The sequence below is a fragment of the Mobula hypostoma genome, chromosome 20, assembly GCF_963921235.1.
Source record: "Mobula hypostoma chromosome 20, sMobHyp1.1, whole genome shotgun sequence".
NCBI lineage: Eukaryota > Metazoa > Chordata > Chondrichthyes > Myliobatiformes > Myliobatidae > Mobula > Mobula hypostoma.
The window spans coordinates 54,914,374-54,938,971 of record NC_086116.1 but is presented as its reverse complement, the minus strand read 5'-3'; the positions used below and the strand labels follow the sequence as shown (position 1 = coordinate 54,938,971).

Below are 24,598 nucleotides of genomic sequence, written 5' to 3'. Positions count from 1 at the left end.
CAAATGTTTTCCGCTATTTAAGAAGGGGGCAAGGAAGCAAAAAGGAAATTATAGTCCTGTTAGCTTGACATCGGTGGATGGGAAGTAGTTGGAGTCAATTGTCAAGGATAAGGTTACAGAGTACCTGGAGGCATATGACAAGATAGGCAGAACTCAGCATGGTTTTGTTAAAGGAAAATCTGCCTGAAAAACCTATTGCAATTTTTTGAGGAAATTACAAGTAGACTAGACAAAGGAGATGCAGTGGATGTTGTATATTTGGATTTTCAGGAGTCCTTTGACAAGGTGCCACACATGAGGCTGCTTAACAAGATAAGAGCCCATGGAATTACAGGAAAGTTACATACATGGATAGAGCATTGGCTGATTGGCACGAAACAAAGAGTGGGAATAAAAGGATTCTATTCTGGTTGGCTGCCGGTTACCAGTGGTGTTCCACAGGGGTCCGTGTTGGGGCCACTTCTTTTTACGTTGTACATCAATGATATGGATTATGGAATAGATGGCTTTGTGGCTAAGTTTGCTGATGATATGAAGATAGGTGGAGGGGCCAGTAGTGCTGAGGAAACAGAGAGTCTGCAGAGAGACTTGGATAGATTGGAAGAATGGGCAAATAAGTGGCAAATGAAATACAATGTTGGAAAGTGTATGGCTATGCACTTTGGCAGAAGAAATAAACAGGCAGACTATTATTTAAATGGGGAAAGAATTCAAAGTTCTGAGATGTAATGGGACTTGGGAGTTCTCGTGCAGGATACCCTTAAGGTTAACCTCCAGGTTGAGTCGGTGGTGAAGAAGACGAATGCAATGTTGGCATTCATTTCTAGAGGAATAGAGTATAAGAGCAGGGATGTGATGTTGAGGCTCTATAAGGCACTGGTGAGACCTCACTTGTAGTACCGTGGGCAGTTTTGGGCTCCTTATTTAAGAAAGGATGTGCTGACATTGGAGAGGGTACAGAGAAGATTCACTAGAATGATTCCGGGAATGAGAGGGTTAACATATGAGGAACGTTTGTCCGCTCTTGGACTGTATTCCTTGGAGTTTAGAAGAATGAGGGGGAACCTCATAGAAACATTTTGAATATTGAAAGGCACAGACAGAGTGGATGTGGCAAAATTGTTTCCCATGGTGGGGGAGTCTAGTACGAGAGGGCATGACTTAAGGGTTGGAGGGTGCCCATTCAGAACAGAGATGCAAAAAATTTTTTTAGCCAGAGGGTGGTGAATCTGTGGAATTTCTTGCCACGGGAGGCAGTGGAGATCAAGTCATTGGGTGTATTTAAGGCAGAGATTAATATGTATCCGAGTAGCCAGGGCATCAAAGGTTATGGTGAGAAGGCGGGGAAGTGGGACTAAATGGGAGAATGGATCAGCTCATGATAAAACGGCGAAGCAGACTCAATGGGCCGAATGGCCGACTTCTGCTCCTTTGTCTTATGGTCTTATGGTCTAAACCAAACACCCTGAGGTCCTTTATCATCACTTTGTCTTTTCCCATTGTCTGCTATGCCAGAGCAGTATATCTGACCTGTTGAACTGCCAATTCTGAATATGTTATCTTAATCAGTAGACATGGGAATTAGATCCTTTAGAGAAATAACAGATGAAAACAACGGCAGTCCCTGTGGGTCAACATATGATCTTTCTGGAGGGAAGCTCTATGTCCAGACTTGCCTTTCCACATTGTTTATGTTATCACCTGACGATGACTCATTTAATTTCCTATTTATCTACCATGTCTTGAACATCCCCATCTCTCTGTGGCCAGCAGAGGAGCCTGGTAGGGCAGTGGTTAGCATAACACTCAACAGCGCCAACTCCAAGACTGGGGTTCAATTCCCACCTCTGCATGTAAGGAGCATGGTAATGTAGTGGTTAGCGCAACACTTTACAGTACCAGTGACCCGGGTTCAATTCCCATATCTATTCACACTCCCCTTGTCTACCCCTCCATCTCTATTCACTCTCCCCTTGTCTATCCCTCCATCTCTATTCACTCTCCCCTTACCTACCCCTCCATCTCTATTCACCACTTCTGCCGGCAGCTGGTTCCACATTCGCACCACCCTCTGAGTGAATAAGTTCCCCCTCATCTTTTCCTTAAATATTTCATCTTTCATCCTTAACCAATGACCTTTAGTTCTCATCTTACCCAACCTCAGATGAAAAGCCTATTTACATAGTCCTATCCGTACCTCTCATAATCTTGTCTAGCTCTATCTAGATGTTCAAGGACATTTTAAATCTCTGACTGCTATTGTCAGAGGTTCCCACCAGTTTCTAAAGGGTGACAATCATACCAGTGCCCCACGAGTGCAGGGAGAGCAGCCTCAACCACTATTGCCCCGTGACACTCACATCTACTGTGATGAAGTGCTTTCAGAGGTTGGTCATCTCCTGCCGAACCAACAACCCGGACCCATTACAATATGTCTATCACCACGATAGGTTTACAGCAGATACAATCTCATTGGTTCTCCACCTGGCCTTGGATCACCTGGACAATAGTAATACCTATGTCAGACTGCTGTTTATTGACTACAGCTCAGCGCTCAATGTAATTATTCCCTCAGTTCCAATCAAAAAGCTCCAAAACCTGGGCCTCTGTATCTCTCTCTTCCTCACAGGGAGACCACAGTCTGTGTGGAATTGAAATAATATCTCGCCTTCATTGACGATCAACACTGGTGTACCTCCAGGATACGCTGCTCTACTCTCTCTACATCCATGACTGGGTGGCTAGGCACAGCTCAAATGTCATCTATAAACTTAAAAATGTCACATCTATTATTGGCAGACTTCCAGCTGGTAATGAGGAGGTGTACGGGAGTAAATTAGATCAGCTGCTTGAGTGGTGTTGTAACAACAACCTTACACTCAATATCACTGAGACCAAAGATTTGATTGTGGGCTTCAGGAAGGCTAAGATGACAGAGCAAACACCAGACCTCACTGAGGGATCAGCAGTGGAGAGGGTGAGCAGTTTCAAGTTTCTGGGTGTCAACATCTCTGAGGATCTATCCTGGGCCCAACATATTGATGCATGAGGGCAGCTATTTTTCATTAGGAGTTTGAGGAGATGTAGTATGTCACTAAAGACACTGGAAAATTTCACAAAATGTACCGTGGAGAGCATTGTAACTGGTTGCATCACCATCGGGTGTGGAGGGGCCCCTTCACAGGCTCAGAATAAGCTGCGGAGTTGTAAACGCAGCCAGCTCCATCATGGACACCGGCCTCCCCGGCATCCAGGACACCTTCAAAAGGTGATGCCTCAGAAAAGCAGTATCCATCATTAAGGAGCCCACTCGCCCAGGGCATGCTCTATACCACCAAGCAGGAGGTACGGGAGCCTAAAGACACAGACTCAACATTTCAGGAACAGCTCCTGCCCCTCTGCCACCAGATTTCTGAACTGGCATTGAACCTATGAACACTTCCTCAGTATTTTTCCTCTCTGCTTGCTGTACTTACTTTATTTATTTTTATATATATTTTGATTGTAATTTATAGTTTGTATTTCTATACAATGTACTGTTACTGAAAAACCACAGGTTTCCTGACATGTGCTGGTGATATTAAACCTGATTCTGATTCTGATCACCCACAATTCCCTGACACATCGCACAATAAAGTTGTAATCTATTCAACCTTTCCCTGTCACTCAGGTCCTCAAGTTCCGGCAACACCCTTGTACATTTTTTCAGTACTGTTTCAATTTATTGATATGTTCCCTGTAGGTAGGAGACCAGAAAAGCACACAATACCCCAAATTTCTCCTCACCAATGTCTTAACCAACTTCAACATACCATTGCAATCCTGTACTCAATACTTTGATTTATCAATGTCAATGCGCCAACTGTTCTCTTTACAACCCTCTTTACCTGTGATGCCACTGTAAGGGATGATGGATCTCTCTTCCCAGCTCCCTTGGTTCCGCACTCCTCAGTGCCGTGCCCTACCGTCTGTCCACTGTAAAAGTCCTAACCTGGGTTGGCCTCTCAATGTGCAACACCTCACACTTGTCTGCATTAAATTCCATCTGCTGCTTTTTAGCCCACTTTTTCATCTGGTCCAGATCCAGCTGCAAGTTTTTATAACCTTCCTCAGTGACCACTACACCCCCAGTCTAGGTTTCACCTCCAAATTTGCTGATCCAGTTTGCTACACTCTAAACCAAATCACTAATATAGATGACAAACAACAAGTAACCCTAACCCTGTGGTACTCCACTAGCCACAGGCCTCCACTCAGAGAGGCAACAATCTACTACTACTCACAGCCTTTTCCTGCTAAGCCAATATTAAATCCAATTTACTACTTCATCATGAATGACAAGCAACTGAAGCTTCTGGGCCAGCCTTTCATGTGGGACTGTGTCAAGTTTACCTCAGTGCACGCCAGTCTGTGAATGACTTCTGGAAAGTCCCTGACTGATCCACCTGACTTAAACAGTTCACCGTGGATTCTTCAACAGCCCTATGTACAATATCATTGGCATCATTGACAAATGCTCTTCTCTTATCTGCTGGGCAGTCTCTTGGGGCAGAGCAAAACCAGTTTCCAGCTCAGTTCTGTTGATTCTGAGGTAACAATAAATCACCTCTTTACCCTCAGGGACTGCTGCTGTATTGATCTGTTATCTGAGGATGTTGATACAGGAGCTGTGGAGCAGGAGGTGTTTGGTGGGGTGACAAGTGGGTACGTTGTAAGGTAGTGTGCTCCATCTGCCTGTTAATGCTGAGCTCTCTGGTCCTGGCAGATGAAATTGAGATGCTCAGTCCCATTCTAAATGCTTCTTTTCCAGCCTGAGCCATGGATTCCCACAATACAATGCAAAGTTGTATCTTTCAAAGGGGACTTGGAGAAAGTCCTTGAGTCATTTCCCTGTCTTCCTGGTAATCACCTGCTGTGGAGGAGCTCAGAATAGCCATCTGTCTTGGGAGTCTGAAATGACGAGCCTGTCCATCCGAGAACTTGGGGCCTTGGTGCTGGTAATGGTGGCTGGTATCGATTTGCATATCCTACCAGAAAATCAGGAGGCTATTGTGGTGACAGCATTTTGCACTTTTAGCTGCTTGCTGTTGCTGTTCCACGTCACAGAAGGATGCAGGAAGCTGGATCCTGCCTGGTAAACCACGGGTTTCAAAACCTTGAAGTTCAAGCCCTCTTTTCCAGAGATAATCAATAGGGAGAATCGAATGCCTGAGAGGTAACTCACAGAATATCGAAATTGGCTTGTGTTTTCCATGAGTTGCCACGTGCCTTTGTTTTCAAAGGATGGTGTTGTATAGGGAAGGCAGGTTGGTAGGTGACCTCTCTTTTGCAGATGCTTTATATCCTAGAGCAGAGGAGAATGAGGGGAGATTGGATAGAGGTATACTGAACGCTAAGGGCCATAGGTAGGGTAAATACAAGCAGGTTTTTTCCACTGAGGTTGGGTGAGACTCAAACTTGAGGTCATGGGTTAAGGGTGAAATGTGAAATGTTGAAGGATAACTTCTTCACTCAGAGGCTGGTAAGAGAGAGGAATGAGGCGCCAGGGAAAGTGGTGGATGCAGGTTTGATTTCAATACTTAGGAAAAATTTGCACAAGCACATGGATGAGATGAATACAGAGGCTATGGTCTAGGTGCAGGTCGATGGTACGAGACAGAACAATAATTTACGTGCACTAGAAGGGCCCAAGGGCATGTTTCTGTGCTGTTGTATTTTATGTTAATAGGAAGGCCAAACACCTCACGTGTTTCAGTGAAGGAGTAGATTACGACTGGGAGCTTAGTCTCCGAACATTGAACATAAACAGCTGAAGTTTGTACACAATAGTTTAGTGACTGGAATTGGTGTGACCTTTGTTTTGCAATGACAGAGATGTAGGTTGAAGTGTTTGTCATTTGAAGATAAGAAGTCAATCACATTGGGAGTAATGTACAGGCCCCTAACATTAACAAGGTAACTGAGAAATACCAGTTTGCAATGTTATAGGGATTTTATGTTAATAGGTCACAAGGGAAACCCAGGTGAGGAATTCATGGCATGCTTTGGGATCGTGTCCTAGAACAGTACGTTCTGAAGCCAATCAGATATTTGACTAAACTAGAAGTGGTGGTGTGTAACAAGGTTAATGAATGATCTTACTCTGAATGCATCCTCTTCAGCGTTCATCATATTTATTTTTTCAGAGTTGCAGTGCAGAGTCAGCCCTCTGACCCCCGACAACCACGATTTAACCCGAACAGAATCACGGGACGATTTACAGTAGCAGTAAATTTACAGCAGAGTCGGCCCTCCCTCCAACCTCTGACAACCACGATTTAACCCGAACAGAATCACGAGATGATTTACAGTAGCAGTAAATTTACAGCAGAGTCGGCCCTCCCTCCAACCTCTGACAACCACGATTTAACCCAAACAGAATCATGGGACGATTTACAGTGACCAATTAACCTAGCAGGTACTACTTTAGACCAAAGCATCGGCAGAAAAGCTACACCATCCCACAGGGGAGATGCATAGACTCCTTACAGAGGACATTGGCATTGAACTCCAAACTCCGACACCCTGAGCTGCAACATCGGTGTGTTAAACACTATGGTACCATGGCAATATGATGGATGCTTGCTTTCTTTTGAGGAGAGAAAAGTAAGACCATAAGACAAAGGAGCAGAAGTTGGCCATTCAACCCATCAAGTCTGCTCCGCCATTTTATCATGAGCTGATCCATTCTCCCATTTAGTCCCACTTCCCCGCCTTCTCACCATAACCTTTGATGCCCTGGCTACTCAGATACCTATCAATCTCTGCCTTAAATACACCCAATGACTTGATCTCCTCTGCCATCCGTGGCAACAAATTCCATAGATTCACCACCCTCTGGCTAAAAAAATTTCTTCGCATTTCTGTTCTGAATGGGCACCCTTCAATCCTTAAATCATGCCCTCTCGTACTAGACTCCCCCACCATGGGAAACAACTTTGCCACATCCACTCTGTCCATGCCTTTCAACATTCGAAATGTTTCTGTGAGGTCCCCCCTCATTCTTCTAAACTGCAAGGAATACAGTCCAAGAGTGGACAATCGTTCCTCATATGTTAACTCTCTCACTCCCGGAATCATTCCAGTGAATCTTCTCTGTACCCTCTCCAATGTCAGCACATCCTTTCTTAAATAAGGAGCCCAAAACTGCCCACAGTACTCCAAGTGAGGTCTCACCAGCGCCTTATAGAGCCTCAACATCACATCCCTGCTGCTATACTCTATTCCTCTAGAAATGAAGCCAACATTGCATTCACCTTCTTCACCACTGACTCAACCTGGAGGTTAACCTTAAGGGTATCCTGCATGAGGACTCCCAAGTCCTGTTGCATCTCAGAACTTTGAATTCTCTACCCATTTTAATAATAGTCCACCCGTTTATTCCTTCTGCCAAAGTACATAACCATACACTTTCCAGTAAGTACCTGGGGCTAGAATTCTAAATTTAAAACAAAGAGGCAATAAGCCAGGTAACAAAGAAGGGCAACGTGAACTAGGAAGTTATGGTAACGCATCAGTCAATCAAGATTCAGTTACTGCGGTTTAAGAGAATCTTCTGCAATACACATAATAAATACATATCAGTGAGAACTGTCAGGAAACGTAGAGGAGGCTTGACCCAAAAGCAGACCAGTGAAGATGACTTGGCAAGGAGCAATGACTCTAACAATAGACTGCAAAAATAACAAGTCCCAAGCGCCACAACATGAGAGGAAACAAATGTTAAACACCAGAGGCAACAAGGTAACTGAAGGCTCAAAGCAACTGGTTGAGGCTGGCTAGCTCAAAGAGTGAACAAATGTCCTGGCTGAGAGTTGGGCTTAAATAGGCTGCAGGTGATGAATTTTATCAAGTGGCACATGATTCCTGTTAGATGGGTGGAGACTGGGAGGTTCCTGGCAAGAATAGCTTCAACTCAGGCTGGTGTTGTTCAGGGGAATTCAGAAGGTATAGGAAAGATAGGTACCAAAGGTGAAGAAGTATTCGAAAGGGAGGATGAGGCAACTGTGGCTGACCAAGGAAGTCAAAAACAGCGTAATAACAAAATGAGAGGCTATATAATAAAGCAAAAATTAGTGAGAAGGTCAAGGCTTTTAAAAACCAACAGAAGGCAACTAACAAAGGCATAACAAGAGATATGAAGGTAAGTTAGCCAATAATATAAAAAATATAAGATTTTTCAGATATGTAAAGAGCAAAAGAGAGATGAGAGTGGATATTGGACTGGCAAATGGTGTTGGAGAGGTAGTAATGGGGAGATAAAGAAATGGCATAGGAACTTTAAGTATTTTGCATCAGTTTTTGTTGTGTTTGTTCTTTAACAAAGACAAACTTTGTGTGGGTTTTAGCACTAGCACATATTTATTTACAGTACATAGTATGTGGAAGCAGAATGCAAGAAATGTGAGTGTTGGGGGCAGAAGTGACCGTTGTTGCTATTACTAAGGAGAAGGTGCTTGGGAAGCCGAATGGTCTGAAGGTAAATAAGTCACCTGGACCAGATGGACTAAAAGACCATAAGATATAAGAGCAGAATTAGGCCATTTGGCCCATTGAGTCAGCTCCATCATTCAGTCATGGCTAATCCTTTTTTATCCCCTTCTCAGCCTCACTCCCCTGCCTTCTTGCCGTAACCCTTGATGCTGTGGCCGATCAAGAATCTATCAATCTCTGCTTTAAACACACCCAACAACCTGGCCTCTACAGCTCCCTGTGGTAACAAATTCCACAAATTCACTATCCTCTGGTGAAAGAAATTTCTTCGCAGTTCTGTTTTAAATGGACACCCCTTTATTCTGAGGCTGTTCCCTATTGTCCTAGACTCCCCCACCACGGGAAACATCCTTTCTACATCTACTCTGTCTAGGCCTTTCAACATTTGAAAAGTTTCAATGAGATCCCCTCTCATCCTTCTAAATTCCAGCAAGACTCAACAAATGTTCCTCGTATGATAACCCTTTCATTCCCAGAGTCATCTTGATGAACCTCCTCTGAACCCTCTCCAATGCCAGCACATCTTTTCTTAGAAATGGAGCCCAAAACTGTTGACAATACTCAAGGTGAGGCCTCATCAGTGCCTTATAAAGTCTCAGCATCACATCTCTGTTCTTGTATTCTACAACTCTTGAAATGAGTGCTATCATTGCATTTGCCTTCCTCACCACCGACCTACCTGCAAGTTAACCTTTAGGGTATCCTGCACAAAGACTCCAAAGTCCCTTTGCATCTCAGTTTTTTCTGCTACCAAAATGCATGATCATGCATTTTCCAACATTGCATTTAATTTGCCACTTTCTTTCCCATTCTCCTAATCTGTTTTCTTAACATTATCTGCCCCTCCACCAATCTTCATATCATCTGCAAACTTGGCAACAAAGCCACCAATTCCATCATCTAAATTGTTGATAAAAAGAAGTAGTCTCAACACTAACCCCTGTGGAACACCACTAGTCACTGGCAGCCAACCAGAAAAGGATCCTTTTATTCCCACTCTCTGCCTCTACCAATCAACCAATGCTCTAACCATGTTAGTAACTTTCCTGTAATACCATGGGCTCTTAACTAGGTCAGCTGCCTCATGTGTGGCACCATGTCAAAGGTCTTCTGAAAGTCCAAATATACAACATCCACTGCATCCTCTTTATCCATCTTACTTGTAATCTCCTCAAGGAATCCCAACAGTTTCATAAGGCAAGATTTTCCCTTAAGGAAACCATGCTAGCTTTGTCCTATCTTGTCCTGTGTCACCAAGCACTCCATAACCTCATCCTTAACAATTGACTCCAATATCTTCCCAGCTACCAAGGTCAGGCTAACTGATCTATAAGTGGAGTAACATTTGCAATTTTCCAGTCCTCCGGAACCATACCAGAGTCCAATGCTTTTTGAAAGATCATTTCTAATGCCTCCATAATCTCTACCACAACCTCTTTCAGAACCTTAGGGTGCAAATGAATACTTCAATGAATACTTCTCTTCGGTATTCACCAATGAGAGAGAACTTGATGGTGAGGACAATATGAGTGAGGTTGATGTTCTGGAGCATGTTGATATAAAGGGAGAGGAGGTGTTGGAGTTGTTAAAATACATTAAGATGGGATGGATAAGTCCCCGGGGCCTGACGGAATATTCCGCAGGCTGCTCCACGAAGCGAGGGAAGAGATTGCTGATTTTTTACTCAGAGAGTGGTTGGTGCGTGGAATGCACTGCCTGAGTCAGTGGTGGAGGCAGATACACTAGTGAAGTTTAAGAGGCTACTAGACAGGTATATGGAGGAATTTAATGTGGGGGGCTTATATGGGAGGCAGGGTTTGAGGGTCAGCACAACATTATGGGCCGAAGGGCCTGTACTGTGCTGTACTATTCTATGTTCTATGTTCTTAAATCATCTGGTCCGGGTGACTTGTGTACCTGTAGGTCTTTTAGCTTTTTGAGCATCTTCTCCCTTGTAATAGTAACTGCACCCACTTCTCTTCCCTCACACCCTTCGACATCTGGCACACTGCTAGTGTCTTCCACAGTGAAGACTGATACAAAATACTCAGGCAGTTCATCTGCCATCTCCTTGTCCCCCGTTATTATTTCTCCAGCCTAATTTTCTAATGGTCCTATATCCCCTCCCATCTCTTTTATTTTTTATATACTTGAAAAATTTTTTTCTATCCACCTTGAAATTGTTTGCTAGCTTGCTTTCATATTTCATCTTTTCCCTCCTAGTGATTCTTTTAGTTGCTCCCTGTAGGGGTTTAAAAGCTTCCCAATCCTCTGTCTTCCCGCTAATTTTTGCTTTGTTTTATGCCCTCTCTTTTGTTTTTACATTAGCTTTGATTTCCCTTGTCAGCCACAACTGTACTATTTTGCCATTTGAGTATTTCTTCATTTTTGGAATACATCTATCCTGCACCTTCCTTATTTTTCCCAGAAACTCACAACATTGCTGCTCTGCTGGTATCCCTGCCAGCATCTCCTTCCAATTTACTTTGGCCAACTCCTCTCTCAAACCACTGTAATTTCCTTTACTGCTATACTGAAATTCTGCTACATCAGACTTTACTTTCTCCCTATAAAATTTCAAGTTGAACACAATCATATTGTGATCACTGGTTCCTAAGGATTCTTTTACTTTAAGCTCCGTAATCACCTCCGGTTCATTACATAACACGCAATCCAATATAGCTAATCCCCTAGTAGGCTCAATGACAAACTGCTCTAAAAAGCCATCTCATAGGCATTCAACAAACTCTCTTGAGATCCATTACCAGCTTGATTTTCCCAATCGACCTGCATGTTGAAATCTTCCATGACTCTCATAACGTTGCCCTTTTGACATGCCTTTTCTAGTTCCCATTGTAATCTGTGCTCCACATCCCAGCTACTGTCGGGAGGCCTGTATATGACTGCCATCAGGGTCCTTTTACCCTTGCAGTTTCTTAACTCAACCCACAAGGATTCAACATCTTCCAATCACAGGCCTCACCTTTCTACTGATTTGATGCCATGTTACCCCCTCTGCTTACTTTCCTATCCCTCCAATACAACGTGTTACCTTGGACGTTCGGCTCCCATCTACAACCATCTTTCAGTCACAATTTAGCGATGGCCATAACACCATAGAAACATAGAAAACCTACAGCACAACACAGGCTCTTTGGCCCACAAATCTGTGCCGAACATGTCCTTACCTTAGAAATTACCTAGGGTTACCCATTATCCTCTATTTTTCTAAGCTCCATGTACCTATCCAGGAGTCTCTTAAAAGACCCTATCATATCTGCCTCCACCACCGTCGCTGACAGCCCATTCCACACACTCACCACTCTCTGTGTAAAAAAACTTAACCCTGACATCTCCTCTGTACCTTCTTCCAAGCACCTTAAAACTGTGACCTCTCGTGCTAGCCATTTCAGCCCTGGGAAAAAGGCTCTAACTATCCACATGATCAATGCCTCTCATCATCTTCTGCACCTCTATCAGGTCACCTCTCACCCTCCGTCACTCCAAGGAGAAAAGGCCAAGTTTACTCAACTTATTCTCATAAGGCATGCTCCCCAATCCAGGCAACATCCTTGTAAATCTCCTCTGCAGCCTCTCCATGGTTTCCACATCCTGACAATCTGTAATAGTAGAACAAGATCATCCACCTTGTTTCTTATACTCCATGCATTGAGATGTAACACTTTGTACCGTATTTGCTACCCTCTTTTGATTCTGCATCCCTAATGTACCAGTACTGACCATGCTGGCTGTGATTTTGTCCTATCATTTGCCTGTCCTCCCTGACAATGTGACTGCACGCTATCTTTGCTTTTTTTTACCGTCTGTCCTATCCTGAGTCCCTTCACTCTGGATCCCACCCCCTGCCAAATTCGTTTAAACCCTCCCAAACAGCTCTAACAAACCTGACCGCTACAGTATTGGCCCCCTTGGGTTCGGGTTCAACCCATCACTTTTGTACAGGTCATACCTCCCCCAGAAGAGATCCCTTCTCTAAGTACCTTAGACTCTTATCTCAGAAAAGATGTGCTGGCATTGGAGAGGGTCCAGAGGATGTTCACGAGGATGACCCCAGGACTGAAAGGGTTACCCTGTGAGGAGCAATTGATGGCTCTGGGCCTGTACTCGCTGGTGTTTAGAAGAATGAGGAGAGGTCTCATTAAAAGCTGTCGAATACTGAAAGGCCTAGATAGAGTGATGTGGACAGGATGCCTCCTATACTGGGGGAGTCTAGAAACAGAGGTCCCAGCCTCAGAATTGAGGGACATCCAATTAGAACAGAGAAGATGAAAATTTGCATTAGCCAGAGCGGGTGTATCCGTGGAATTCAATGCCACTGAAAGCTCAGCATGAGAAATCATCCAGTATATTTACAGTGAAGACTGGTAGTTTCTTGATTAATCAGGGAGTCAAAGATTACCGGGAGAAGGCAGGATAATGGGGTTGAGAGGGATAATAAATCACCCATGATAGAATGGTGGAGGAGACGATGACTCAAATGGCCTCATTCTGCTCCTATGTCTTATGGTCTTAAAGGCTGTCCTAGTGCATTGAAGGAGGTGGTGAATTTCAACGTTGGTGCCTGCCTTCCCTGAGAGGTGGTTCCCACATTTTCCAGGATTGTGTCATGAATTGTTGTGTGAAGGTGACCTTTGACTTGCAAATGTTGAAGGTAAGGTGAATCCTCTGAATATATTTGAATAATGACTTGGACTTGGCTTTGAAATATGTACATGTGCAATTGTCTTCTGTATTCGGTAGCTGAGCCTGGGTGGCATGGATGCGAAGTGGTTAGCACAACGCTTTACAGTACCAGTGACCCGGGTTCAGTTCCCCTCGATGGCCTGTAAGGAGTTTGTACATTCTCCCTGTGGCCACGTGGGTTTCCTCCGGGTGCTCTGGTTTGCTCCCACAGTCCCATGATTAGGCGAGGGTTAAATCGGGGGATTGCTGGAAGGGCCAGGTACGTCAATAAATAAACTAACACACCCAGACTTGCTCCTTGTGGGCGGGATAGAGGCAGAAAAGAAACTCCTTCACATTGCATTCTGTAAGAAGTGAGTTATATTTAATCCCTTAGTACTCTCAGCAGCAGTCAGTCAGCTGCTGATGAAACTAATAAGGAGATGTTCAACAAGCTAGCAGCAGGTCGTGCTGAAGAGTTCCCCTGATGACAAGCCTGTCACCAAGATGGGGAGTTGGGAGAGACGGAATAACACCAGATGAGAGATGGGGAATTTATCGGCAGTCGATGTGACGGTGCAGTGTTTGCTCAGAATGAGACGTGTTAGAAAAAGATTTCAATCACTTATTTATACTTAATTCAGAGAATTCCATTAATAAAAGAAAGTCTCTTTTTCCTATTAAGTGTCCTGTAGTTCCTAGACTTCAGAATTGTCCAAACACATCCTGTCCTGTAAAAATCTTGGGGGGAAATGATCAGTGAGATTTCTTAATCCTTATCATCTTCTAGTGATGTCTTTTGGGAAAATATGGACGTTGGTAGAGGCAGTTTTGAATTTTGCTTTGACCTGTTGGTCACAAACCTGATCTATGCAACACGTGGCAGCTCCGCCTCCAAGCGGCCGTTCTGACAACACCCGGCCTTTTTTGAGTGCTTTGACTATGCACGGAATATACAAGCCTATCCCTTAATGCATCAGAAAGTCCATCTCTAAACTCACAGTGTTGGGAAAGTTTGTGCAGTTCAGCAACGTATTCAGAAATGCTTCCATTCTATGACTGGTTCCTTTTGTGAAATCTAAATCTCTCAGCCATTACGAGCAGTTTTGGCCTCATGTGACTTAGCAAAATTGCAACAATTTTGTCGAACGTCTTGCTTGCTGAGTTTTCAGGAGTTCCTAAGAGACTGTCTGTCCTTGTACCTATTAAGCTAAGCAGTATGGAGAATTTCTTCCACATCTTTAGCATTACAAAACAGTTCAACCCTCTCGATATGATTTCCAGTCCTCATTAGCACTATCAAATTCATGAACTTTCCTGACTGAGGCCACCGTCACATTATTTTCACAGTAGTTTTGCTAGTTGTGTGTCTCTCACTGTATACTCTGCACTGGTAATCACGCACCCTTTTCTAGCATCCGTGACTGCTTTCTCCATCATCGTACTGGTTCCGTTCACTCTTTCCCCTTGCTTTCTCTCTTTCTTCCTCCAACTTCTGTGGTCTCGTAACTGTCGGTGCAGTTGATGATATTTGCTGATATTCTGGTTTGTACTTGTCGGATGTTGAAGGTCAGCTGAGTAGAGAAAGTTTCAAATGAGAGGGTTTTGTCCGAAGTTGATATACCACGGATACTAATGGAGAAGATCATGAAGTTAGAAGTTGCTTATTGCGGACACATTATGCAGCGAGAGAACATCTTGTCGAACTTGCTATATGAAAAGGTGGAGGGAAAGAAAGGGAGAGAAAGGCAAAGAACAACGTGGCTGGCTAACATCAAGGATTGGACCAAGCTAGACAAGACTAGGGATGATGTGGACAAGTGTCGAGACAGAGCGGCGTGGAGGTAAATTGTCCGCCAACTGGAAATTCCAGATGCGACCTAACGACGATGACTTGTCACCAATTTGCTGTGTCTGTGTCTGTGTCCTAACATATCAAATAATAAAGGCATGCAGATGGAGAAGAAGTTAACATGTATATTCACCTTGCAGAGAGAGCAGCAAATCAAAGTGCATGAGTAAGTTCTCAATCAATAATTAGTGCTAAGGCGAGTCATTGCATGAAAAGAAATAAATCCATATATTACAGTTGTACAAGGGCAGAGATAAGGTAAAGGATAATAATATTTTCACCACCTGCACTTTGTAAATCCGAACTGTATGTTGGACGTAGAAGTTGAAGAAGAGGATTTGATGTAAATATGCTGTCACTTTTGATCCATCGAGCTGCTGCTTTGACTCCAATTCTGATTCTGATGGTCTTGAACAAGTTGTGATGAAATTTCTCAGCCTTTTTTGCTGGTGGTACAGGTATGGATTAGAGAAAGCTGCAAAGGATTTGTTAAAGGCAAATCAGGGCTAACTAACTTGGCAGGAGTTTTTGAAGAGGAACAGAAGGGTGCAAACAGTGAACAAAGTGGTATGTGGATTTCCACCCACCATGAAAATTTGCCATTTAACAGGCCCAGGGACTGAAAGGGTCTATAGCAATATGGATAGAGAATTGGGAGATTTACAGGAAACAGAGATTGGCAATGTATGGTTAGACTGGAAGGGAGTCCATAATAAGGTTCTCCAGAGTGACTTATTTGCTGAATTTATATTAATGACTTTGAGTTTGATGTGCAGGGCACAATTTCAAGATTGTTGAATGCCATTTCATAGATTCATAGAAAACTACAGCACAGAAACAGGCCCTTCAGCTCATCTAGTCTGTGCCGAACCATTTAAACTGCCTACTCCCATCAACCTGCACCTGCACTGGGACCATAGCCCTCCATAACCATACGATCCATGTTTCTATCCAGACTTCTCTTAAACATTGCAGTTCAGCTCATGTGCACTACTTGCAGAGGCAGCTCATTCCACACTCTCAGCGCCCCTTGAGTGAAGAAGTTTCCCCTCATGTTCCCCTTAAACTTTTCACCTTTTGCCCTTAACCCATGATCTCTAGTTGTGGTCTCGCCCAATCTCAGTGGAAAAAGCCTGATTGCATTTACCCTATCTATACCCCTCATAATTATTTCTTCCTCTATCAAATCTCTTCTCAATCCAAGGAATAAAGTCCTAACCTATTCAACCTTTCCTTGTAACTCAGGTCCTCCAGACCTGGAGACATCCTTGTAAGTTTCCTGTATACAAGTGTAAGTAGAAATAAATGATTGTTACGCTGGATCTGATGCAGCATAAAAAAACACAAATGAAAAAGAATACAATAATAATAAGGCACAATAAATATAAATACATAAGATAGCTCAAGTACATTTATTCAAGTATATTATCAAAGAATGTATAAATTATATAACCTTGAGATTTGCTTGCTCACAGATAGTCACTAAGCAAGAAACCTGAAACAACCCCATTCAAGAAAAAAAGAATAAAAATAAAAATAAAAGACCAACACTTGATGTGCAAGAGAAAGAAAAAGATACAAATCATGCAAACAATTGAAGTGAACAACAGCATTTCGAAGTCGTCAGATCCAAACCCCGGAGCAGCCCGGAGTAGGCCCAAAGCCTCACTTATCAGTTCGTCATATTAGTGGGCACAGAGCACAGCAGCCGGGGCAGTCTTCATAACCACAGCGCCATGAAGATGACCATTGCGGAGAGTGTGTGAAATCTGCTACTGTCTCCGACCTGGGGTGATGTGTAAATTGTCTCCAGGCCCAGATGTCATCGCCCAGCCCGAAGCCACTCTTAAGCTCTTCAAATCAGCTTGGTGCCCAGAGTGATCCAACCTTACTAACAGGATGGCTGTACGAGTATTGAAATCGAATCTCCTCTGCTGGACCCCGACTTCTCCTTATGGTGCCCAGAGTGATCCAACCTTACTCACAGGCCAGCTGTACGAGCATTGAAATCGAATCTCCTCTGCTGGACCCTGACTTCTCCTTACAGTGCCCAGAGTGATCCAACCTTACTCACAGGCCGGCTGTACAGGCACCAGAACTCCCTGCATCAATTCATCCTCCGAATTCACTTCACCATCGTTCACCCCTTCACTGTTTGTGGCAATAACTTAACACAACTTACCTGAGGAAAGGTATTTTTAGTGAAGTTTTTAGTCAGATTTCTTAGCTTTTTGACTACCATGAAGCTGCCACACATGTTCAGTAGCTCCATTTTAACAGGAAGATGTGTGTAAGTTATACACAGATTGATTGCATGTCTGTAAAGTTACACTAGACTATATCAGGTGATTGATAGGAAATAAAAAATTAGTGGTGGAGTTAGTGGGTGGAGGTGTTGATCAGCCTTATTTCTTGGAGAAAGTAAAGGATTTCGAGTCTGGTGGTCCTGGTGTAGATGCTACATTGCAACTTGATACAGAAACAAGAAGTGAAATGAACTATGAGGAGGTAATACCAGATTTCAAGGAGACGTTATGGAACAGGAAGATCTGATGCTAAGAAATGCTAGATTTACATTGTGGAGGAAGAGTAAGAAGAGGCAACATAAAACAGAGGTCACAATTTTAAAAGGTTATTTGGGACCAGGCAGATCTGACAAAATGGTTAAGAAAGTATATTTTTATGCTGGACTTTATAAGTAAAGGCATACAATACAAGAGCCAGGAAATGAAGATATATCTTTGAAATAGATGGGTCTTTCTTTCCGGAACGGAAGCTGTTGAAGAAGATCTGATATAAAATAGGGAGGGAAGACAGAGAGAAAATGCTCTTTCACTTCTGTCTATAATCTGGACAGATAAAGAAATGGGGATGTAGAATGAAGATAATTAATAAAAGAAGCAGAAGTTTCACTAGTGGTTAGAATCTGGAGTTCATTGTCCAAGGTAATACTGGAAGCAGATTTGGCTGTAATGCTCAAAATGGATTTGGGTAAGTATGTGTAAGTAACAATTTTATATGATTCTGGGTGTGGTGATATTACGTGCAATGATGTGCCAGTACATGACTGGACAGAGCACTGAGCATGTGCAGGATTGCCAGAATGTTCCAGCATGTGGCTGGGTTAAAACGTGTTTGTTTATTACTGTAAATAAAAGTTCTCTAATTCTTCCAGAATATGATTCTTTACTGTTAACCCATGGTACATTTAAACAGAAGTAACATAACATGGTCTCAGAAGTGGTTGTGGAAGAATAATACGGGAGAATCGAGAATCAAGAGTCGAAGATAATCGAGGGAAAAAAAGAAGAAAAAAGTTTGAACTGTAAATGGTAAAATGGAAGGTTTACAACCCCCACCAAAACTTCAGCTGACTGGCAATGTAGCTGAGAATTGGAGGATATTCAAGCAACAGTTTGAACTGTACTTATCGGCGATCAATTATGAAGGAAGATTGGAAAAAACCAAAGCTGCGACTTTGCTCCATGTAGTTGGGAATGATGCAGTAGAGGTATATAATAATTTTGTCTTTGAAGATGGAGATAATTTCAATTTAAAGTCGATAATGGACAGATTTGAAGTACAAAGTATTTTGTATACCTATGCGTAATTTAACGTATGAGTGATATAAATTCTTCACGTGTGCGCAAGAGCGCTGCTGAAACAATTGATCAGTATGTTACTGAGTTAAGAAAGTGTAGTAGAACATGCGAGTTTGGATTGCTCACAGACTCTCTCATTAAAGATAGATGTGTTTGTGGCATTAGAGATAATACTCTGAGAGAAAGGCTGTTGAGAGAGCAAGATTTAAATTTTGAAAAAGCTTTGGCGCTTTGCAAAGCTTCTGAGACTGTGATGTTGCAGGCTGAAGAGCTCTTTGTCAAAAACTGCAATGCAAACACTAAAAAATGCAAATATATCAAGAAACATAATAATACGTTGAAGAAACCTACAGAGAGCAAGACGGCATTGGAAAGAAAAAGTCATGTGATTGCTCAAATCAGTGTCCCACATATGACAAAATTTCCAATGGCTGCTTTAATTATCATTTTTCACGCTTTTGTAAAATTAGTCATTTTTCACGCTTTCCTAAAAGTAGAAAGAAGGAAAATAAAATGAAACAAGTAAGAACGACTGGACTATTCTGTTGCAAGTGAATCAAAACAATATTCTGTTTAAACCTGATACTGGAGCGCAAGTAAATGTTCTTGCAGAATCCGAGTTTAATGCTTTAAAGCCAAGACCAAAGTTACATCAGTAAAATATAAAAGTGACTGGGTATTCGGGTGCATATTCCAGTTAAAGGAACATGCATAGCAAAGGTATCACACAAAAATACTGTGCACACGTTTTCATTTGTGGTTGTGCCAAAAATGTACAGTCAATTCTGGGTTTATCTGCCTGTGAATGACCTAATTTGGTGAAAAGAATTTTAGTCCTGGATAGCAACACAAAGTCAGAATACAGTGACTTGATGAAAGAGTATGAAGACTTGTTTAGAAGGCTTGGTTGTCTTCCAGGAGAGCACTCGATTAAAACTGACAATACAGTGCAACCCGTAAAACATCCATGCAGAAAAGTACCTTTTGCATTATGTCATCACCTGAAAACAGAGCTGGACAGAATGGAAAGGCTGGGAGTCATAAAAAAAAATTGATGAACCAACTGTCATTGTTGATAAGCAAAATGGAAAACTGAGGATTTGCTTAGATCCAAGAGACTTGAATCAGGCCATTAAAAGAGAACATTTCAAATTGCCTACTCGTGAAGAAATTATGTCACAGTTTGCTAATGCAAAATATTTTAGTAAATTAGATGCATTCTCCAGATTCTGGCAACTCAAATTAGATGAACCGAGTTCAAGATTGTGTCCCTTTAACACTCCTTTTGCCAGATACTGTTTTCTTGGGCTTCCGTTTGGAATTGCATCGGCTCCTGAAGTGTACCATGAAACCATTCACATGTTATATGAGCACACTGAGGGCGTAGATACATCCATGGATGGTATTATTATTTGGGGATCGACTAAACAAGAGCATGACGCCAGGCTCAGACAAGTCTTAGAGGCAATACGCAAGGCTAACCTGAAATTGAATAAAGACAAATGTCAGCTAGGAGTGACTGAACTTACATTTGTGGGTGATATCATCAGCAAAGAGGGTGTGCGTCCTGATCCATTGAAGGTTCCTGCTATTGAGAACATGCCAAGACCGCAATATAAAAAGGATGTTCAGAGGTTTATGGGAATGGTTAACTATATGGGAAATCGCCCAATCTCTCCGAACAGCTTGCTCCAGTGAGGCAGCTAACAGAAAAGAGAAATGAATGGAGCTGGAACCATGAACAGGAGTAGGCATGGTAAAATCTCAAGAAAGTGCTCACTAAAGAACCTGTGTTGAAATTTTATGATGCTGAGGGACCCATCAAAATCTCATGTGATGCATCTCAAGCAGGCTTAGGGGCAGTATTACTCCAGAAACATGAGCAGGAATGGTTACCAGTGGCACATGCGTCTTGTTCATTATCCGATCCAGAAAACAAGGTACGCCCAAATTGAAAAAGAATTGCTCAGCATTATGTTTGCTCGTGAGAGATTTCATCAGTTTGTGTCAGGGCAATCTATTGATGTTGAAACCGATCATAAACCGTTGATTGCATTGTTTAACAAACCTTTAAGCGACTGTCCTTTGCAAATTCAGCGAATGATGATCAAATTGCAAAGATATGCGTTGAATGTGTCATACACACCTGGAAAATTCATGTACACGGCTGACACACTTTCCAGAGCTGTGGATCCAACAACAAAAGACAGTCACAAGAACGTTATTGATGTTCAGTTATTCATTGATATGGTCATAGAAACTCCCAAAAAGTTGGAACTGCTGCATCTGGAGACAGAGAAGGACAAAATTCTCACTCAGGTAATACAAGTGGTGTTGGATGGATGGCCAGATAATAGGCATGACTGTACCTCAGTAGTACAAGATTATTGGAACCACAGATCAGAACTGTATGTTGTGGATGGGACATTGTACAAAGGTAGTAGAATTGTTATACCTAAAAGTCTCTGAAGAAATGCTTGATAAAATCCACAAAGGCCACCTAGGCATTGAAAAATGTAAGAGAAGGGCACAGGAAGTGATGTTTTTGGCCCAGGATGAATCAAGGGATTTCAGTATTGGTGTCTTCTTGACAAATATGCCTTAAATACCAACCTAGCAACCCTAAGGAGCCACTGCATCCACACCCGAATCCTCAGAGACCTTATCAGAAGGTAAGCGTTGATCTTTTTATTAATAACAACAAAGACTATCTACTAATAACAGATTACAACTCATCGTATCCTGAAGTGTGTTGTCTGGGCAGAATGACTTCAGAAAATGTAATTTCATGCATGAACTCGGTTTTTTCAAGACATGGTGTACCTGATGAAGTTTTCACAGACAATGGTCCACAATTCAGTAGTGAATGCATGAAACATTTTGCTCATGAATGGGGCTTTGTTCATACAACATCTAGTCCATTTTCCCCTCAGTCTCATGGATTAGTTGAGAAATCGGTAGAAATTGTCAAGAAACTGATGCACAAAGCAAAAGGTAGTGGAAGTGATTTTTATAAAGCCTAGTTAGCCTACCACAGTACTCCACTTGAATGTGGATTTTTGCCTGCTCAGCTCTTGATAGGACGACGTTTGAGATCTAATTTTCCAATGGATGAGAGCCTTCTGAGAACAGAGGGAGGTGAACAAGTGAAAAGATGGAAAGATGAACACAAAGCAAAGCAGAAAATATACTTTGATAGACGTTCTCGTCCATTACCTGAACTGCATCAGGGAGATGAAGTAAGAATACAAGACAAAACGAACACATGGACACAGAAAGCTACAGTACTTGAGGAAGTACAACCCAGGTCATACATGGTCCAAACAGAGGAGGAAGCATGTACACTTCCTCCCTCACCACCATTCAGGGCCCCAGACAGTCCTTCCAGGTGAGGCGACACTTCACCTGTGAGTAGGCTGGGGTAATATATTGCGTCTGGTGCTCCCGATGTGGCCTTCTATATATTGGTGAGACCCGAGGCAGGCTGGGAGACCGTTTCGCTGAACACCTACGCTCTGTCTGCCAGAGAAAGCAGGATCTCCCAGTAGCCACACATTTTAATTCCACGTCCCATTCCTATTCTGATATGTCTATCCACGGCCTCCTCTACTGTAATGATGAAGCCACACTCAGGTTGGAGGAACAACACCTTATATTTTGTCTTTAACCTGATGGCATGAATATTGACTTCTCTAAATTCCGTTAATGCCCCATCCCTTATTTATTTATTTAATATATTTTTTTATTCCCTCACCCCTTTTTCTCTCTCTCTTTTTTCTCCCTCTGTCCCTCTCACTATAACTCCTTGCCTGCTCTCTACCCTCCAGGCTCCCCTCCCCACTTCTCTCTCTCTCTCTCCTCAGGCTTCCCGTCCCATGATCCTCTCCCTTCTCCAGTCTGGTATCCCTTTTTCCAATCAACTTTCCAGCTCTTAGATCCATCCCTCCCCTCCTGTCTCCTCCTATCATTTCGGATCTCCCCCTCCCCCTCCTACTTTCAAATCTCTGACCATCTCTTCTTTCAGTTAGTTCTGACGAAGGGTCCCTGCCTGAAATGTCGACTGTACCTCTTCCTAGTGATGCTGCCTGGCCTGCTGCGTTCACCAGCATTTTTTGTGTGTGTTCACTGAATTTCCAGCATCTGCAGATTACCTCGTGTCTAAGATGTGGTGATATCACGTGCAATGATGTGCCAGTACATGATTGGACAGAGCACTGAGCATGCGCAGGATTGCCAGAATGTTCCAGCATGTGGCTGGGTTCAGACGTGTTTGTTTATTAGTGTAAATAAAAGTTCTCTAATTCTTCCAGAATATGATTCTTTACTGTTAAACAGAAGTAACATAACACTGGGGACACTGATGGGCCAAATGTGTTATAAACATTCTGTGATTCTGTGATCTGGAAAATCATTAAATATTGATCCTTGGAGCCCTGACATAAATGGTGTTGTTTTTAACAGTTAAGCTGTTTACATACAGTATCTCTCCGTGTCCTGGCATATACCATTACTCTGCATCTAATCGGTAGATTTAGTCTTACACTACGTGACAGTAGGGAAGAAAACAACATGGACTGAGTAACAACATAAACTGAGTGAATCGGAGAAGTAACATCGACTAAATCTACTGGAAAGTTTACTCTAACAGGATATTTATTCGGTCATTATGTGCCGTGTCATATAACATATGACTTGGGTGATCATGGTCTTTCCATGACCATGATTGTTCTTGGAAAATTTTGCGACAGAACTGGTTTGCCATTACCTTTTTCTGGGCAGTGTCTCCACAAGACGGGTGATCCCAGTCATTATCAATACTCTTCAGAGATTGTCCGCCTGGCGTCAGTGGTCACATAACCAGGACATGTGATCTGCACCAGCTGCTCGTATGACCATCCACCACCTGGTCCCATGGCTCCATGTCATGTACCCTGTGACGGGAATAAAAAACCAGCAGAGATGGAAAACACTTTGGAGTCCGGTATTGCTATTAACTAATGATATTTATTAGTAACTACGCAATACAATAATATAAATGCAGATAAATCAAACAGGTTAGCAATGATTATATATATATATATATATATACACACACACACACACACATATATATGTCTATCAGTAAGTGTGGAAATATATGTATGAAAAACCAAGCTTCTTTAAGTCTAGGGGTAAAAAGATACAGTCTTACGATGATGAGTAAAGTGCAGTTCTGTTCAGTTCATGGTATTGCGTTTTGGGGGGGAGGGGGGAGAGAGAGAGAGAGAGAGAGAGAGAGAGATTGAGTGATTGATTTGAGTCTTCAGGTGAGCTGACACTGTCGATCTTGTTGTCCTCCGAAATCCTTTAAAAGTCACCGACTGTGACCACAACAAAGGGGACCGGTTTCCTGTGGTGGAGCTATCACCCAGGCAAGGGTGGACACATGGACAACTCCCCACCAGTCAACCCCTTTCCTTTTCACTGCAAGAGCCACTGACTGATCCTCCAAAAACCGACTTTTTCTGCAGGCACAACGAAGCTCATTCAGAGTCCAAAACATGTGCCTGAGGTCTATCATCTGACCTTCTATTTTATCTTCCCGTGCTGAGCATCAGCTGTCACTCAAATAAATCCTCCTTCCTCTCTCTGTGTAAGAAATGCACAAGCAGGCAATGTCCTTGAAGAAAGTATAAACAACCTGTGAGCAGTCTTCATCTCTCTCTCTCTCTCTTTTCAAAAGCACATGTCAGTGTTAAATAACTCTTTTCCAAAGCACAGTTCATAGGGGTAATCGAGCACAGTTCATAGGGGTAATTTAGGACCCTGTCACACTTCACATGAACCTGATTGGGGGCTAAGCAGGTGCTACACCTAGCCCAAGGATGACCTGCAGGCTAGCGGAGGGAAGGAGCACCTTACACCTCCTTTGGTAGAGATGTATCTCCAA

General features: G+C 42.8%; 1 long non-coding RNA gene across 1 annotated transcript in view; it reads right to left on the bottom strand.

Moving 5' to 3' along the window:
- The window catches only part of LOC134359543 (uncharacterized), a 79,264-nt gene extending 55,681 nt beyond the window's left edge, over positions 1-23,583 (bottom strand). The window contains exon 1 of the long non-coding RNA XR_010021138.1: positions 23,435-23,583. This is a non-coding gene — a long non-coding RNA (uncharacterized LOC134359543). The remainder of the gene's footprint in view (positions 1-23,434) is intronic.
- Positions 23,584-24,598: the final 1,015 nt, after the last annotated feature.